Genomic DNA, 18,802 nt, shown 5'->3' with positions numbered 1-18,802 from the left:
AATATCAGACTTAACAAATATAGATGTTCCCAGACAGGATGAAAAGATGAAAATGTACAATTTCACATCTTTTATATTCCTTAGTTAGCAGCTTTTCTGGTCATTAAACATTCTTTACTGACCTTTATGCTTTTACCCTGAGTGTAAATGGATAGTGAACTGAAAAATCCATGATTCCCATGAAATAAATTAACTGCACAAATAGGAGTAAAATATTCATGGATCATTATAGTGGTTCTTCTCATTCACCTATGATGTGAATTGGTACTTTTGATTACAATGTTGTGAATGATACATTTTAGAAGTTAAAAGAAACACAAAACCAAATGCATGCATACTAAATCCCTTCAGTCATGTCTGACTCTTTGGAACCCCATGGGCTGTAGCCCTCCAAGCTCCTCTGTCCATGGGATTCTCCAGGCAAGAATACTGGAGTGGGTTGCCACGCTGTCCTCCAGGGGATCTTCTTGACCCAGGGATCAAATGTGTCTCCTGTTTCTTGCATTGCAGGTGGATTCTTTCCGCTGAGCCACCAGGGAAGCCCCAATAATCAGATCACCAACCGATCCAAAGAATAAACGTGTGTGTTCTTTTACAGCAATATAAAGACTGAAACTGAAAACAAAGAAATGTTTTTGAAAGAGACCCTCTACACTTGTGAGCTCATTGCCTGCTACTGCCCTTAGCCTGTTTTTACAAAGTTTGAAAAATCACAAAGATGAAATTAAACATATAAGAGTGACCACTAACTACCAGAACAAAAGCCCAGGATTGGTGATATTCCAACAATTTGCAAATGTAGAGTGATCTTATTCCCAATTTACAATTTTGCAATGTGAGGGTGAAGTTGTTGTTTGTGGCAAGGAAATGCACTGAATATGAATCTAGATTATTATAATTGGGAAGAACCTTAGAGGTCATCTGATCTAACTCAGTGATAATTCTCGTTCTACTGCTGCTGCTGCTGCTAAGTCGCTTCAGTCGTGTCTGACTCTGTGCGACCCCATAGCCGGCAGCCCACCAGGCTCCGCCGTCCCCGGGATTCTCCAGGCAAGAACACTGGAGTGGGTTGCCATTGTCTTCTTCTCTCTTTCTACAAAGCCATATATTATAGGCAGAAATATTGTACTAGCCAGGTGGCACTAGCGGTAAAAGACCTGCCGGCCACTGCAGCAGATATAAGAGATGTAGGTTAGATCCCTGGGTCAGGAAGAGCCCCTGGAGGAGGGCCTGGCAACCCACTCCAGTATTCTTGCCTGGAGAATCCCATGGACAGAGGAGCCTGGCGGGCTACAGTCCAGAGGATCACAGAGTCGGACTTGACTGAAGCAACTGGGCACACACGCAGGCTAACAGAAAATATCGCCTTGCTCTTAAATTCATTACTTACTCACAAATTACTTTAAAATAGTTTCTCAGCATACCAACAGGTACATGAACAGGTGCTAAAACTCGCTAGTCATTAGGGAAATGCAAGTTAGGAGCACAATGAGTTATGTACCTTATGCCTGTTAGAATGACTACCATTGGAAGACGAGAGATAACCGATGCTGGCACAGATGCAGAGTGGATGCGACCTCTGTGCATTCTTGGCAGGGACCATAAAATGATGCAGCCACTGCAAAAGCAACACGGTGGCTCCACAAAAAATGAAAAATAGAATTATTTTTCATCCAGCGATTCCATTTCTGGAACTATGGACAAAGGAAACAAAAACAATAACTACAGAAGATGTATGCACTCCATGTTCATAGCAGCATTATTCATAGTAAGCAAGATAGGAAAACAAGAGTCCTTCAGTGCGTGAACGGATAAAGAAATTGTGTACACACACACACACACATATGCACAGTGGAATACTATTCAGCCATAAAAATTAAAAAATGCTACAATTTGTGGCAGCATTGATGGACCCTGAAGACATTAAGCTAAGTGAAATGTCAGACAGAAAAAGAAAAATACTGTATGATTTCACTTACACGTGGAATCTAATAAAAAAAAATAAACTCATGGAAAAATATATCTGATTGGTGATTACCATAATACAGAAAAGAGCATTGTGGGGAGGGGGACTTGAAAGATGATAATAAAAAAATGTACAAACTTCCAGGTATAAGATAAATAAGCACTATGAATATAATGTATGAGATGGTTAAACAGCATCACTGACTCAATGGGTATGCATTTGAGCAAACTCCTAGGACATAGGGAAAGACAGGGGAGCCCGATATGCTGCAGTCCATGGGGTTGAAAAGAGTTGGACACGACTTAGACACTGAACAACAACAACAATGAACATAATGTACAACATGACAACTGTAGTTAACACTACTACATTATATATAGCAAGGTTACTGAGAGACTAGTTCTTAAGAATTCACATCACAAGGAGAAATTTTTTTTTTCTTTTCTTCTAACTGTATCTAATGAGATACATGGGTGTTAACTAAATGTATTGTGGTTTTGTGTATTTCAATGATTGTATTAAACAATCATTTCACAATATATGCAAATCAATCCATGATGCTTAAACTTACACAGTGATGTATGTCAATTATTTCTCAATAAACTTGGAAACTAATTTTTAATAATAATAATTTAAAAAACCCACAGCCACTACCAAGTAGGCTCTGAACATGAAACATCCCATCAGTCAACCATTCTCAGACTCCCTGGTGGGTTGCTCACTGGACAATATACAGAATAATATGCAGCAGAAAAGATACTATGAATCGGCTCCACAGCGTGCCCTACTCACTAAACCTGATTTTTCCTCTATTACTGTTGAGTATACAGCCTGCCAAAGCAGAGGTCAGTATCTGTCCCTCCCCAAAATAACATTATTTCCTAGGAAGACTAGCCAACTACTTGCTGGCATCTTACTGACTTTGGAACCTTGTTTGCTGGGTAGCAGTGATATGTCCTTTTAGAAAAACACCTATTCTGGGCAGAGTTGTCTTCACTGCCTTCTGTTTTTCTGCCAACATCATCACTATGACTTATAGAAGGCTTTATTTACCATAATAGTGGACTATACAAATATTGCTTCTCCTTAAGAAATGTGGCAAAGGGTTTAAATTTGTAACATTCATGTATCTTATCAAATATCTCATTGCACAGAGATAGGTGACCTGATAGAATAATGGAATAAAGTGCTGAAAACTGTTACAGTGCGAACTGAGAGAAAACTCTGCAGTGTTTGGAGTGCTGTCTGATTGGTTACAATATATGCTTTGATTCACCAAGAAATGTGCGGAGCAGATCTTCCCATAGGCAGAGCACAAAGATCTCAGAACAAGGGTTGGAAGTAGCTGTTTTCACATCTGGACCTATTAACCCTCTTCAAGAATTCTAGATTCTCATTCCTGTGACTTTGAGCTGTTAGTTCTCAGGGAAGTTTTCATGGAGGTTCACAACAACGTTTCCATTGAATTGGAAGTTGAGACTGCCAAGGACTTCTCTTGTTATAGGATGAACTAGATAAAAGAAAGATGAACTATTGTATTGAAGGCTAGGGTAATTAGTTCTGTAAATAAATCTATTACCAAGGAGAAATAAGGTCACTACTACACAATGGGACAAGAAAGATTATGTTTTAAACCCAAGGTTTTTATTAGGGTACCTCTAAAACTTCCAATCCACCAGGAAGATCTAATGGAAGACTATAGATGTCTAAGACTACTAAAGACTTCAAACATTAAGATTCCTCTTTTAGGTTAAGAGGACTGCCTTTCCCATCAAAATTGGTTTCTGAATACCTTACAAACTGGGAGTTCCTAAAGAAGAATGAGTTATGGGAACAAGGAAGAAACCAGAATACATCTTACAGAACTCTCTGCTTCTGATGTTCTTTCACAAGTTGTTCTGTCTCCTTCAAGAAGTCCAGCTCCCACTAAGCAGTATTTGTTGTAGATGTTGTAGATGCATTGCTTTTGATTCCAGTGATAAACTTAGCTCCTTTATCTCAAAATATTATGGTGATTTCCTCCTATGAATTGCTAATCTCCAAATAAACACACTATTTACTGTTATGCTTTTAAGGTCTCAATATTTTAGGACTATTTGTGGCTGAGACGGTAAAGAATCTGTCTGCGACGCAGGAGACCCGGGTTCAACCCCTGGGTCAGGAGGATTCCCCTGGAGAAGGGAATGGCTGCCCACTCCACTATTCTTGCCTGGAGAATTCCACGGACAGAGGAGCCTGGTGGTCTACAGTTCATGGGGTCACAAAGAGTCAGACATGACATTAAATTTCACCTCAGTTATTCAGCACACTCTGAAGTATTCCTTTCTGAAATTTGACTGATCAAGATATAGAGGTAGGAGCACTCTCATGTTCTTTAAGCAAAAAACTCATTCTTTAACTTTAATGGGTGCCTTACAGTTGGTATTGCATTCTCCTAATATAGAGTTGGCACTTTGATTCACATTTTCAAATGGTCTTTTGTATTTGCTGACTTGGTAGGAAATACTAAAGGGGCAGAAAATGAGTGGTAGGAATCAGAAATCAAAACCCAACTTCAAGTCCAGTCTTTTTAAAAGTGATGGTTATAATGACTCTGCAGTTACATAGAAAACTGCTTAAGATACTCAAGGGAATAAAATAAAGAAGCAAAAAGTTAAATATATAGTATGATTTCAACATAAGAATTAGAATTCCTTAAATAATACTTTAAGTAATGAAACCAAATGTCATACTTTGGCAAGAATGTCATAGTAATAGAATTATTGATATTATTTCATACTTTGCTTTTCAAATTTTTTCTATGTATCATATTACATTTTAAAATATTTGTATCAAAATACATCAATAGAAGCTTTCACCTTTTCAGTATTTACAAATGCATAGCCTATCTGTATTTATGTGTATAAGTATTTTTGCTCTATTATTTTAGTTTTCTTAAAAAGATTAAAAGTTACAGGAATGGTTAAGTCACATTGGTTATAACATTTTATTTATAATATTTTGTTTTCATATAACTTGAATAAATTCTACTCAATGTTTAAAATATCAGTAAACTTGTTGTTGATAGCATAGTTATTACATAGTAACTGGTTATGACTATTGTCTTCTGAAATCTTCTTGAATCTCCAGAATTTTAGCTATAGAATCTATATTTTACAAAAAAATTCAAAATTTCACAGCTATGTATTCTTGTAGATAAGAATTTAGAATAGATTCTATGAAGAATATATCTTTTATTATACAAAATTAGAAATAGATCTGTAGCTTTGAGAATGATTTCTTTCCCTCAACTACCATTTGTAGTAATTTAGACTTTCATAATATAAAAATAAAGAATATAATTCATTTTGTTTCAAATAAATTCAATATAAACATAATAATACAGTCAGAGCAATGTATTATTAACTAGAGCAGTTATAAGTAGCTATTATATTTTAAGAATCTTATCTGAATGTGTGTTGACTGTATATTAGGCATGGTTGTTTACTTCGTGGTGTGTGTGTGTGTGTGTCTGTGTGTGTGTGTAGTCTCTAATTCATGTTTGATTCTTTGGGACACTATGGACTATAATCCTCTAGGATCCTCTGTCCATGGGATTTCCTAGGCAAGAATATTGTATTGGGTTGTCATTTCCCTCTTCAAGGGATCTTCCCAACACAGGGATCAAGCCCACATCTCCTGCATTGCAAGTGGATTCTTTACCGCTGAGTCACCAGGGTAGCATTCTTCTAAATATTGCTTCAGTTCAGGTCAGTTCAGTCACTCAGTTGGTCTGACTCTTTGCGACCCCATGAATTGCAGCACACAAGGCCTCCCTGTCCATCACCAACTCCCGGAGTCTACCCAAACTCATGTCCATCGAGTTGGTGATGCCATCCAGCCATCTCATCCTCTGTCGTCCCCTTCTCTTCCTACCCCCAGTCCTCCCCAGCATCAGGGTGTTTTCCAATGAGTCAGTTCTTCTTATCAGGTGGCTGTTGAGGTGCTGTTCAGGGTGTCAGTACTTCTCATAAAAGTATTGGAGTTTCAGCTTCAACATCAGTCCTTCCAATGAACACCCAGGACTGATCTCCTTTAGGATGGACTGGTTGGATCTCCTTGCAGTCCAAGGGACTCTCAAGAGTCTTCTCCAACACCAAGTTCAAAAGCATCAATTCTCTGGTGCTCAGCTTTCTTTACAGTCCAACTCTCACATCCATACATGAATACTGGAAAAACCATAGCCTTGACTAGACAGCCCTTTGTTAGTAAAGTAACATCTCTGCTTTTTAATATACTATCTAGGTTGGTCATAACTTTCCTTCCAAGGAGTAAGCGTCTTTTAATTTCATGGCTGCAATCACCATCTGCAGTGATTTTGGAGCCCAAAAAATAAAATCTGACACTGTTTCTCCGTCTATTTGCCATGAAGTGATGTGACCAGATACCATGATCTTAGTTTTCTGAATGTTGAGCTTTAAGCCAACTTTTTCACTCTCCTCTTTCACTTTCATCAAGAGGCTCTTTAGTTCCTCTTCATTTTCTGCCATAAGGGTGGTATCATCTGCATATCTGAGGTTATTGATATTTCGCCCGGCAATCTTGATTCCAGCTTGTGCTTCTTCCAGCACAGAGTTTCTCATGATGTAATCTGCATATAAGTTAAATAGGCAGGGTGACAATATACAGCCTTGATGTACTCCTTTTCCTATTTGGAACCAGTCTGTTGTTCCATGTCCAGTTCTAACTGTTGCTTCCTGACCTGCATACAGGTTTCTCAAGAGGCAGGTCAGGTGGTCTGGTATTCCCATCTCTTTCAGAATTTTCCACAGTTTATTGTGATCCACACAGTCAAAGACTTTGGCATAGTCAATAAAGCAGAAATAGATGTTTTTCTGGAACTCTCTTGCTTTTTTGATGATCCAGTGGATGTTGGCAATTTGATCTCTGGTTCCTATGTTTTTTCTAAAACCAGCTTGAACATTTGGAAGATCACTGTTCACATATTGCTGAAGCATGGCTTGGAGAATTTTCAGCATTACTTTGCTAGCATGTGAGATGAGTGCAATTGTGGGGTAGTTTGAGCATTCTTTGGCATTGCCCTTCTTTGGGATTCAAATGAAAACTGACCTTTTCCAGTCCTGTGGCCACTGCTGAGTTTTCCAAATTTGCTGGCATACTGAGTGCAACACTTTCACAGCATCATCTTTCAAGATTTGAAATAGCTCAACTGGAATTCCATCACCTCCACTAGCTTTGTTCATAGTGATGCTTCCTAAGGTCCACTTGACTTCACATTCCAGGATGTCTGGCTCTAGGCGAGGGATCACACCATCATGATTATCTGGGTCATGAAGATCTTTTTTGTACAGTTCTTCTGTGTATTCTTGCCACCTCTTCTTAATATCTTCTGCTTCTGTTAGGTCCATACCATTTCTGTCCTTGATTGAGCCCGTTTTTGCATGAAACATTACCTTGGTACCTCTAATTTTCCTAAAGAAATCTCTAGTCTTTCTCATCTATTGTTTTCCTCTATTTCTTTGCATTGATCCCTGAGGAAGCCTTTCTTATCTCTCCTTGCTATTCCTTGGAACTCTGCATTCAAATGGGAATATCTTTTCTTCTCTCCTTTGTTTTTTGCTTCTCTTCTTTTCACCTCTATTTGTAAGGCCTCCTCAGACAGCCATTTTGCTTTTTTGCATTTCTTTTCCATGGGTATGGTCTTGATCCCTGTCTCCTGTACAATGTCACAAACCTCTGTCCATAGTTCATCAGGCACATTATCAGATCTAGTCCCTTAAATCTATTTTTCACTTTCACTGTATTGCTTAGAGGAAGTAGAAAGATCAGATATTTTCATAGAGTTAAGTACCTACCAATAAATTAATATTATAATATATTCTTATGCTACTAAATAAGGTATCCATCCAATGCAAATGCACTTCCTTCTAGAGATGGCATTCAGCCAAATTGATATTCAAATTCTAGCTTAATATTCAGAATAAAGATTAATGTATCTATGAAATGATAAATGATAGAGAAACAAGACATGACCACATGCTGCTCATTGGCATTTGGAAAGCTACAGAATAAACAGCCTAAAAGTCATTACTTACATACAGTTCCTTTCCCCATCTTAAAAACACACAAAATATTTATCCTAAGCAAAATCAAAGTTAAAAGAATTTCATAATATTAACTTACAAAATTCACAATTTTAAAGTCTAAATTCAATTTTACATCTTCTTCCTGTGAACTGTTTTTCCAAAACTGTTTTAGTTTATATGAGCAGTTTAAAATTTAGACTATTTGAACACTTTTTCACCCCAGAAGATTCTGTATAAATCATTTCCATATTGGCAGCATTATATTAAATGCAAATTTTTGGGAAACTAAAGTATTGAAGAAATATGATGCTAAGAATTGGAGAAGGAAACGGCAACCCATACCAGTAAGTATTCTTGCCTAGAAAATTCTGTGGAGAGAGGAGCCTGGCTGGCTGCAGTCAATGGGATCACAAAGGATTCCAACACAACTTAGCAACTAAACAACAACTAGAACAATGCTAAGGTAAATACAATGTATATCCTAACTAGATGTCAAGTAATTGTAGTTTCCAATACCTTGTCATTTATATGGATATTATTTCTTTTTCTTTTGATTCTGTGTACTTGCTTTATTTTGCATTTTTTTTAATTTTTTTTTTTGACTTTAAAATAATCAGTATTTTCAACTTTGTTTTATAGTCTGAGTTGACAGCCTGGAAATTATATTGGTATACTTTTGCTATGTTTGTAGTCAGTCGACTATTTTCAAACATAATTCTCTGAAGAAACAAAATACATCTCAAATTGAAAATATGTGTTCAGGGCCACATATAAGTGAAATAATATTCTGCTATCTATCATTGAGTAACAAACCAGGTCAAAATGTAGTGACATAAAATAGCAACTGTTGGTCAGAAATGAAGATAAGGCCCTGTGGAAACAGCTTGTCTCTGTTCCATGATGTCTAGGCCCAAAACCTATAGAGCAGCCCTGTCTGGATCATGTTTGATTTCATGATGAAGGATGTCACTGTGTAATTCATGTTACCAGGACAAATCCACCTTCACTGGAGAGGGAGCATATACATTATTCTGGCAGAAGCACTGCTAGTTACATGGTAATGGGCAAGAATGCACAATTACTTGATCTCATTAACATCTGTATCTTAGACTCAATCTCATCTTAACATCTGTATTTTTTAATCTCTCCAGATAATTCTTAAAACCACAGAGCCTTGAAGGCTACAGTTCTACGCTCAAATTCTAAACAAACTAAAAAAAATCACAGATTGTATTTTAGAAAGCATTTTTTTGAGCCAACTCCATTTGCTGTCTAAATGATATCCACAGATTCATGAGTGAGCCTTTGACAACAAAACGATAACACACAAATTATAAATCTTCCAGAATGGAAAATGATGACTGATGTTGATTTCCGTACTCACCTCTCAGATCATACTGGCAATTACCAAACAGCTCTCTCAGTGCTCTATAAGTTTTCAGAGGGAGAAAGTGTGTGTGTGCGTGCGTGTGTGTGTGTGTGTGTGTCTTTAAACAAATATTTATTTGTGGCTACTTACTTTACTCACAGCTGCTTATTCTTGACAAGTGGTTGTTCAACTGAAAGGCAGAGGAAGGGTTGTAGGGATGAAGAGTGTCCGACTCTCTGAGAATGTGTAACGGTAGAAATGCAAAGTATTCTTCACATTGAATAATGATAATCTAATGAAAGATACTAATGATGAGGTTGTCCACATATTGTTTGGTTATCATTAACAAATCACATTGCTTCCTCTTTCTCTGTAGCAATCAGTCTCCTGAAGCAAACTACATGGTAAATTCTTTTGACAGAAGGCAGTTCCTTTTCTTCATTTCCTCCCTGACTCTATAACGAAATCCTAATGAATACTAAAGGTTTCTATGAGTAGTATAATAATCATCTATTGTATTACTGATTGAAAAGAACTTGCTGCATATTCAGAGAGATATAAAGGATACGATTTTCAAACAAATAGTTTTGATAGACAGATTCAGGACAAATCTAAATTGTATTTAATTTTGCTACTGTGCAGTGTTTTTATAATGGTTTTTCACATGTCCAGTTAATATCTTTAAAATCTTTAAGAACTATTCTAATGTGTAAAGTCTATTTCCTGATTAGCTACATCCATTTTAATATTATTTCTACATCTTAGCACTCTGGGAATAATGACATAATGGTAATTTGGGAAGTCAAAATATTGTCCTAAATTAAACCTTTAGGGATAACATTTTGGGACATGTATGCTTACAGGGAGAGGTGTTCTTCTAGATTAATTTGATGGCCTTCCTAAGAAAGAAAATATTTTTTGTTTTCATGCACACAATTGCCTAAAGGTTTAAACTCAGTTTTGTAAAGGAAACACATACATATTGTGAAAAATGTGCTGTTTCAAGTATGTTTATTATGGCATCCCCAACCTAATAAATGGCTTGCTATAGCCAAGAGCTTGAGGCCCCCAACCTGAACACATGTGCATATACTTCATCATGTGTACTCACTGTATTTTTAAACATTAACAGAGAAAAATTTGAATGCATTCAAGAAGTTTGACCTAGAAGATGAAACAAAAGTGATTTTTAAAATATAAGTTTCAAAATAAAGTCAGTTGAAAAATTATTGCTATGTGGCACACAACATGTGAACTAGTAGCTCATTGGAAAGTTTTGACTTAATTGCATTCTATGTCTTGACAGTTTAGTAGCCTCAAAATGTAATCTTCTTGGGATCTACCTGGTGGTCCAGTGGTTGAGACTGTGTGTTCCCAATGCAGGTGGCCCAAGTTTTTCCATGGTCAGGGAACTAGACCCCACATGCCACAAGTGAAGGTTCACATGCCACAAACAAGAGCCAGTACAGCCAAATAAATAAATAACTTAAAAATAGCTTTAAAAAATGAAATTTTCTTGAATTAGTCACCTTTTGGTATTATTTTCATTTTTTATTAGTTGCTGTTTTAATGCCTATGGTGTCTATGAATAAAAATATCTTTGGTTCCCCCTTAGCCTGGTATGAAAAGCTACCTTTTTTCCCAAACAGTCACAAAACTTTAAGAAGACTTGGTGGGAAAATAAAAGGACAATGAGTAATAAAAGATTTTTAATTTGAGCTACATACTATTTTTGTTGTTGTTCAGTCACTAAGCCACGTCCAGCTTTTTGGTACCCCGTGAACTGTAGCACACAGTCCTTCACTATCTCCCAGAATTTGCTCAAACTCATGTCCACTGAATCATTGATGCCATCTAACCATCTCATCCTCTGTCACCCCTTTCTCCTCTCGCCCTCAATCTTTCCCAGCATCAGGGTCTTTTCTAATGAGTCGGCTCTTCATATCAGGTGGCAAAAATACTGGAGCTTCAGCATCAGTCCTTCCAATGAATATTCAGGGTTATTTCCTTTAGGATTGACTGGTTTGATCTCCTTGCTCTCCAAGGGATTTTCAAGTCTTCTCCAGAAGCACAGTTCAAAAGTATCAATTCTTCTGTGCTCAGCCTTCTTTATGGTCCAACTCTCACGTCCATACCTGACTACTGGAAAAGCCAGTAGTTTTGACTATACAGACTTTTGTCAGCAAAGTGATGCCTCTGCTTTTTAATACACTATCTAGGTTTGTAACAGCTTTTCTTCCAAGGAGCAAGCATCTTTTAATTTTGCAGCTAGTTACCATCCATAGTGATTTTGTAGCCCAAGAAAACAAAATCTATCACTGTTCACTGTTTCCACTTTTCCCCCATCTGGTTGCCTTGCAGTAATGGACCAGGTGCCAGGATTTTCATTTTTTGAATGTTGAGCTTAAAGCCAGGTTTTTCACTCTTCTCTTTCACCTCCATCAAGAGGCTCTTTAATTCCTCTTCTCTCTCTGCCATTAAAGTGGTATTATTTTACTATTTCACATTTGTCAGTTTCTTTAAATTGCAAAATGAATAATGTTGTACTTTAGTTCAGCTATTGGTATAGTTTATCAATACTTTTTTAACTTGGTTTTGTGAATAATCTACTATCTTGAAATCACAGGTCATTCACTTAAAGTTTTTGGTTGTTTTTTTTTGTTTGTTTGTTTAAATTTTTTGGTTGCATTGTGTGACACGTGGGACGTTGGTTCCCTGAGCAGGGATCAAATCTGCACCTTCTTCATTGGAAATATGGAGTCTTAACCACTGAACCTCCAGGGCTATACCACACTTAAAGTTTTAAGTGGCATGTCTTCTGTAATTACTCTGATTTGATTCCAAAATTGACAAATCCTAAGGTTAAGTGATAGAATCAATATAGGAAAAAACGCATATAACTTTCTTTCCAAAACCATTTCTTCTAAATTGTCTTATCAAATTTGTATACTTGTGAAGGACATGGCTGGCTATGGTCCACAGGGTTACACAGAGTTGGACATGACTGAAATGACTTAGCACAGACGCGTAGGACATAAACATAATATACAGCAACAGATAACTGTAAGGTACACTTTGATTGAGGAAACAATGATATCTCATACAATTACTAAGAATGGAGTTAAGATGAGCCATCTCAAGTTGGTCTTGGATTTTGAAGGGGTAAAACTCAATATACAAATACGTGAATTATCAGATACTCATAAAAGAAGAGGTTAATCATCTTTAAAATATCATCTTTAAAAGATTGTCTGAAAACTACGTAAACACTGAAATATAATCAAGGTGATGTGGGAATAATATCTTACAGTCAGTGCTAGAATATGATTGCAGTTAAATAAAGTGGAATCCAATCAACTATGTTATAAACTGTCAATGGAAAGAAAGTATCTAGAGTAAAATATATGAAAAGATAATTTAGAGAAGTGAAAATACAAATGAATAAAGTTTCAAGTTCAGCTAGTAACTTAACAATTAAAACAATAATTGAAAGGTTGTTGTTGAATTATGAAAGATGCCAGGATTCTTGGCCTCTGTAGGAGAAGAATTCAATCTGGGGCCAGAGACAAGGCTTGATCACTAGAGCTTTTATGTAATAAAGTTTTATTGAAGCATAAAAGAGATAAAGAAAGCTTCTGACATAGAAATCAGAAGGGGGTAGAAAGAATAACCCCCTGCTAGTCTTTACCTTGATGTTATATAGCTACTAGCAGTCTGCTCATTAAAGAAAGGAAATGTCTCAAACTCAGAGAATGGCACCAGCCCCCTCATCCACAACATGCATTCTGAGATAACCCTGGCATCACTCACAACATGCATTCTGAGATAACCCTGGCATCAGGTGAGTCATCCTGGGCCATAAAATGATTGACTTGAATCTTGAAGAAAGGCAGATTTCCATACAAATATATAGTTTCATTAACATAGATTAGGAGAACAATGTATGAGTAAAACATACCAGTTTGTCAAGTCAGTTCTGAGCCTTTAGGCAGAAAGACTTGAAGACAGAGTCTAGGGTAAATACATAGTACATTAACATAGCTTAAGACAAACATTTCCATAAGAAAAGCACACTAGTTAGCTCAAGGTTGGAGAAAAGTTAAGTTCAGGTAGAACCAGGTGTCATTGTGGCAACACAGAATTTTAAGAAAAAACCTCTTTAAATTTGTATAGAGAAGGGAAAAAATATATCACTAGTTTGTTTCCTCCTGCTGCTTGAGAGAAAGAGAAAAAATGTCTGGCACTTGCAGCCTATTTCCTCCGTTTGGAGACCCCTGGCCTTCCTGCCTGTTACCCTCTCATAATGAGATGTCTTTTTTACCTATCAAATTATAAAGGATTATGAATAGAGTAATAGCAAATGTTTGCAAATGTTTAACAGGGAAATTTATCTCATGCATTTCTGGTGGAATGTAAATTTTTGCAACTTTTGAGAAGCTATTCTATGAGTGTGCTAAAGATGTATGATGATAATAAAATATATAAGTAATCATAGTGTCAGGGGAGTGTAATCTCCTCGGTTCTGTCTCGTCTCAACAAAAATTTGAAGCGACGGACGTTAAAGCCTTTGGCACATCACAGTTCTTGGACAGTCCGTGTTATAGTTCTTGGACAGATCCGTTTTATTTAGAAAATAAAGGAAAATACATCCTTGAGGCGTGAGGACATTTCAACCCAGAAGACGTGACGAGAAGAGAGAGAGACAGAGAGAGAGAGAGAGCGTGCGTGCGGGAGAGAGACACCCCCGGCCCTTTGGCTCCTCTTTTTACCTGTTTTTTCCTCCCCTCGGGCCTGCCTATGTAAACTGGGCTAGCCAGGAGTGCCGTTTGTTCTACCTGAGGTCCTCACTCTGGTCCTCGGACTTTCCTTTGTTCTATTTTCACAGGCTTTTCCCTTCCTTGTCTTTTAGCCACCGCCATTCTGGACTCCTTTTTTCCTATTCTAACTACCTAACAATAGTATCAAAAATAGGAAACTTTACATCTAATATGTTTTCTAGAATGATGAAATTAGCAGTCTTTAATTACAGTTTTGGAGAACTTAACAACATGTTAAATAAGAAAAGCAGTGTGTAAAAATATGCACGTGTCATTCAATTGCATTTTCTGTTACATTCATCTTTATGCATGGAAAAAAAATGGTAGTAGGAAATACTAAAATGCTAAAGGTTGTATTTATATTCTGAAATTGCAGTTAATACTTACTATTAACACATAGATGTATTATATGGCCTTCCCTGGTGGCTTAGATGGTAAAGAATCTGCCTACAATGCAAGAGATGTGGGTCAAATCCTTGGGTCGGGAAGATCCCCTGAGGAAATAGCTACCCACTCCATTTTTCTTACCTGGAGAATTCCATGGAGAGAGGATCTGGCAGGCTGCAGTCCATGGGGTCACAGTCAGGCATGACTGAGCGACTAACACATATATACAAAATGCCTAGGCAATAAGGACTTACATTTGCTTGGTATTTTTTACAAACAAGTTTCCAAACTTTATGTAGATCTCTGGGACTTTATTTTTTAAACAACAATGGTACTATAATTTAATCATATTGTTGTGTATAATTATAGTTCTTCTCTTTTTACTGCTCATTCTAGTTTGGATTTTTTAATTTTATTTTATTTTGATATAATAACCATCCAAAAATTCATTGGCTTCAAAGTACAATCACATATGAACTCACTATTTTGTGGGTCGATAACTTAGGCTGAGTTCCAACAGGCAGTACTTACGCGGATTTCACAGTGCACACACACAAACGCAGCTGCAATCAGTCGTAGTTTTATCTGGAATGTGTTTGTTCTAGTGGCATGCCTTACTTGTATGCTGATAGTACTGGCAGTTAGTAGGTGATGGCAGTCAGCTCAGGGTGATAGAGTAAACGGAACTCGTGTCTCCAGTGGGTTAGCCTGGGCTTAAACACGTAGTGATAGTTACGGGTTTCTATGAGAAGCAGTTTTAAGTTCTGCTTACATCACATTTGCTATCATCTTATTGGTTAAAGCACATAGCTCAGAATCATCATGCAAAATTACTAAACAAAGACATGAATTTAAGGAAAAATAAGCAAAATCACGGACCATTACTGATAAAATGTACCATACTCTTCAAATTTACTTCATATATACCACAATTTACATATTCATTATCCTGTTGACACATATTTAGAGGGGTTTCTGGATTTGTTGTTATGAATGCCATAATTAGAAATGCTTTTATGTATGTCTCCTGTTCATAGGTACAAGAAATTCTTAGATCTCTAACTAAGAGGGGAATTGCCAGAGATGTATGTAAATGATCAGTTGTACGAGATAATACTATCTCTTCCCCCAAATATGCTCTCACTGGCAATGGGCAGGACAGAAAATTGAAACACATCATCACCAACAGCCATTGTAACTGAAAAAAAATAAGATTATTTTGTCTTCAATATTGAAAAATAACAACTAAATTAAAATATAAAAGGATAATTTTAGTTATATAAGGAACAAACTTTGTAAAACAAAGGATATGAATGTTAAAGTATATAGTTGTTTGCTCAGTTATTATTTATTCATTCACAAAGATCTATTACATATCTAGCAGAACACTGTGTTAAGGGACAAAGGTATATATTTTTTAAAAAGAAAAGATCCTTGCTTTCAAGAATGTAATGGTCAATTTTATGTGTCAATTTGACTGGCCATAGGGAGCCTAGATTAAATATTATTTCTAGGGTGTGTCTATGAGGGTGTTTCCAGATGAAATTAGCAATTGAATACATAATTTCAGTAAAGTAGATTTCCTCCCCTATTTGGAGTGGGCATCATCCAATCCATTGAGGGCCTGAATAGAACAAAAACTGGAAGAATGAAGAATTCATTCTTTTTTGCCTGATTGAATTGGAACACTTCACATTAAAGTCTCCAACCCTCAGAAAGGGATATTTTTAGAACCACTTTGACAACTGTTTTATTCATGCTATTTCCAGGAGGGGGAATTACACCACCTTTCCTGAGTTTCCAGCTTGCAGATAGTGAGAGTTCTTAGCTTCCACAGTCACATGAGCCAAATCCTCATAATAAATCTCCATACTACGAGTTCTGTTTCTTTGGAGAACCCTGACTCATGCAAAGAGCTTGTGAATTTAAGCATTTTGAAAAACTTAACATTGACAGCAACAGCTGACACTTACACAGAACTTTCTATATATCAGATGTATAATATACATACATACACACAGACATATCCACACTTAGGTATTGTACCTGAATATCAAAGACCTAATATATACATTAAAGAGACTAGTGAAAAAAGAAGATCTTATAAATTAATATTTAAGATCAGAATGATCTTAAAAGCAACGATCTTTTAAAGCAACGTAAGTATGATAAGAGATAAGGAAAATGTCCTGTGCTTAGAAGATAGAATTAGGATATAAATGGGAAAAAAAAAAAAGAGCTGGAGACAAGATGGAGAATAATTACCAGGAAAGTTCAAAGAAAGACTCACTGAAACATTCCTTGTAAATTATCTCTATTTTGATTATCTGATAATTCTTGTTCTGTCACATGGATTACAGAGCTAGAAGAAAGGTGAGGGGGAAAAAAGAACTACCAGACACTTAAATTATAACCCAGTAAAAAGGTCAAAGAAATGCTAGCTAACACTTTACTTCTTAGGATAGATGAAATATAAAAAGAACTAAAAGCTCAAAACAGAAAAATGAGCCCTTGCCATGTAAATGGATGCTCAGAGGAATAATAAAAAATGCCCTTCTTTTATCCAGCACAAAAAAATTTCAGAAATGTAACTTAATAATACAAATAGAAAACAGCCATCAGCGTGACTCAGTGTTCATTTTGTGGGCTTGCGTCATTGGTTGTTATATTTTCCAATCAGTTATAGTGTTAAATATCACCCAACAGATGAGAATGCAGTGGAACAATTCCAGCTGACTTGAAATTAGTCATGATAATGAAGAGAAAGAAGCTTCTGGACAGATCCCAAGAGTCATTCATCTGTAAGTTCTGAATTTTTGAATCAAAACTTTGTAAGGACTAAAGCACTTTAAAAAAAAAATAAACATAGTTTTCACCATTTAAAAAAATTACCTATCAGTTGTATAATACAGATACAGAGGAGTAACAAAAAGTTAAATCATGGGGGTTGGGAAGAGAAATGAAAGGGAAACATATCTGAACATCTGTGCAGTAACCAAATATCTAATTTTTTCCATTTAATGCTTGTACCAGTCAATGTAAACCAGCTTCACCGATAAAACAACTCTGCCAAAATCTCAGCCGCTTAAAACTATAAAATTTATTCTCATGTTACATGTCTACTAAGGGTTTGCTGAGGTTTCTGCTCTGTGCGGTCCTTATGATGAAACTCCTACTAGAACACTGCCAGTAATCAAGACAGAGAGAAACAGAAGGTCGGAAATCATGCAGGTAACATATAACATTTTTGCCAATATTTTATTGGCCAAACTAGACATATGGCTACACCTAACTTCTCAAGAGCAGAGACATGCAATCCAACCATGAGCATAAGAAGAAAATAGAAAAACTTGCTGGATAGAAATAGCAAACCCCACAATGCTCATAAAACCCATTTAAGTGATGAAACTAAGCCTCAGGTAGGTCAAATAACTACTCAATGACACTTGTTAGTAGAATGAGCAGTTTTGAAATCCAAGTGTTTCTGACTGAAGAATGTGAATTGGGAAATGGGAAGGATGAATGCTTGATTAATTCAATGTTACAAAGCCCTTGGTACTGGAATTTGCCTTGTCTGTGGAAGAGCAGCATCACCTAAGAATTTAGTAGAAATGCACAACCTCAGCCTCACCCAAGATCCTGAATCAGAATTTGTCTTTTAACAAGGTCTCTTGGTAATTTGCCTCAAGAGAAGCCCTGTCTTAAACTTCTTTGTCTTGGAGCACACATGAAGTCTCACTGGAAATAACCCATGGCTGTCCCCCTGCTCCAAGCCTACATCTACCACTTAGGAATTATAGTACCTCCCCCCAGGTTTCCCATCACCAATACCCAATCACTTCTGGGACTCCTGTGTAGGAAGGTGATGAATATGCCCGTCTCTGCTCAACTGTAATACACCTCTGTTTAAACTCTCCGCAGTCTGTCTCCAGGCACAGTGAGCTCTTTCCTGCTCTGCTAGCCCTCAGGGTAACACATATGTCCTATTTTCTGTGCCACAGCTGAGGAAATGGGTAGAGTGGACTTCTCTGGAAATCACATCACAAATGACTATCTGGACCTATAAGTAGCACTGCTTATGCCCCAAATCAAACACATTCATATATGTACACAGTTTCTACAGCTATTATCTGAGCAGCACTTTGCAAATCACTCAAGATCAGTCTGTTAACCCAAT

The sequence above is a fragment of the Giraffa tippelskirchi genome, chromosome 4 (assembly GCF_054371585.1).
Source record: "Giraffa tippelskirchi isolate mGirTip1 chromosome 4, T2T-mGirTip1v1.2.pri, whole genome shotgun sequence".
NCBI classification, from domain to species: Eukaryota; Metazoa; Chordata; class Mammalia; order Artiodactyla; family Giraffidae; genus Giraffa; species Giraffa tippelskirchi.
Note: the sequence above shows the minus strand (reverse complement) of the source record.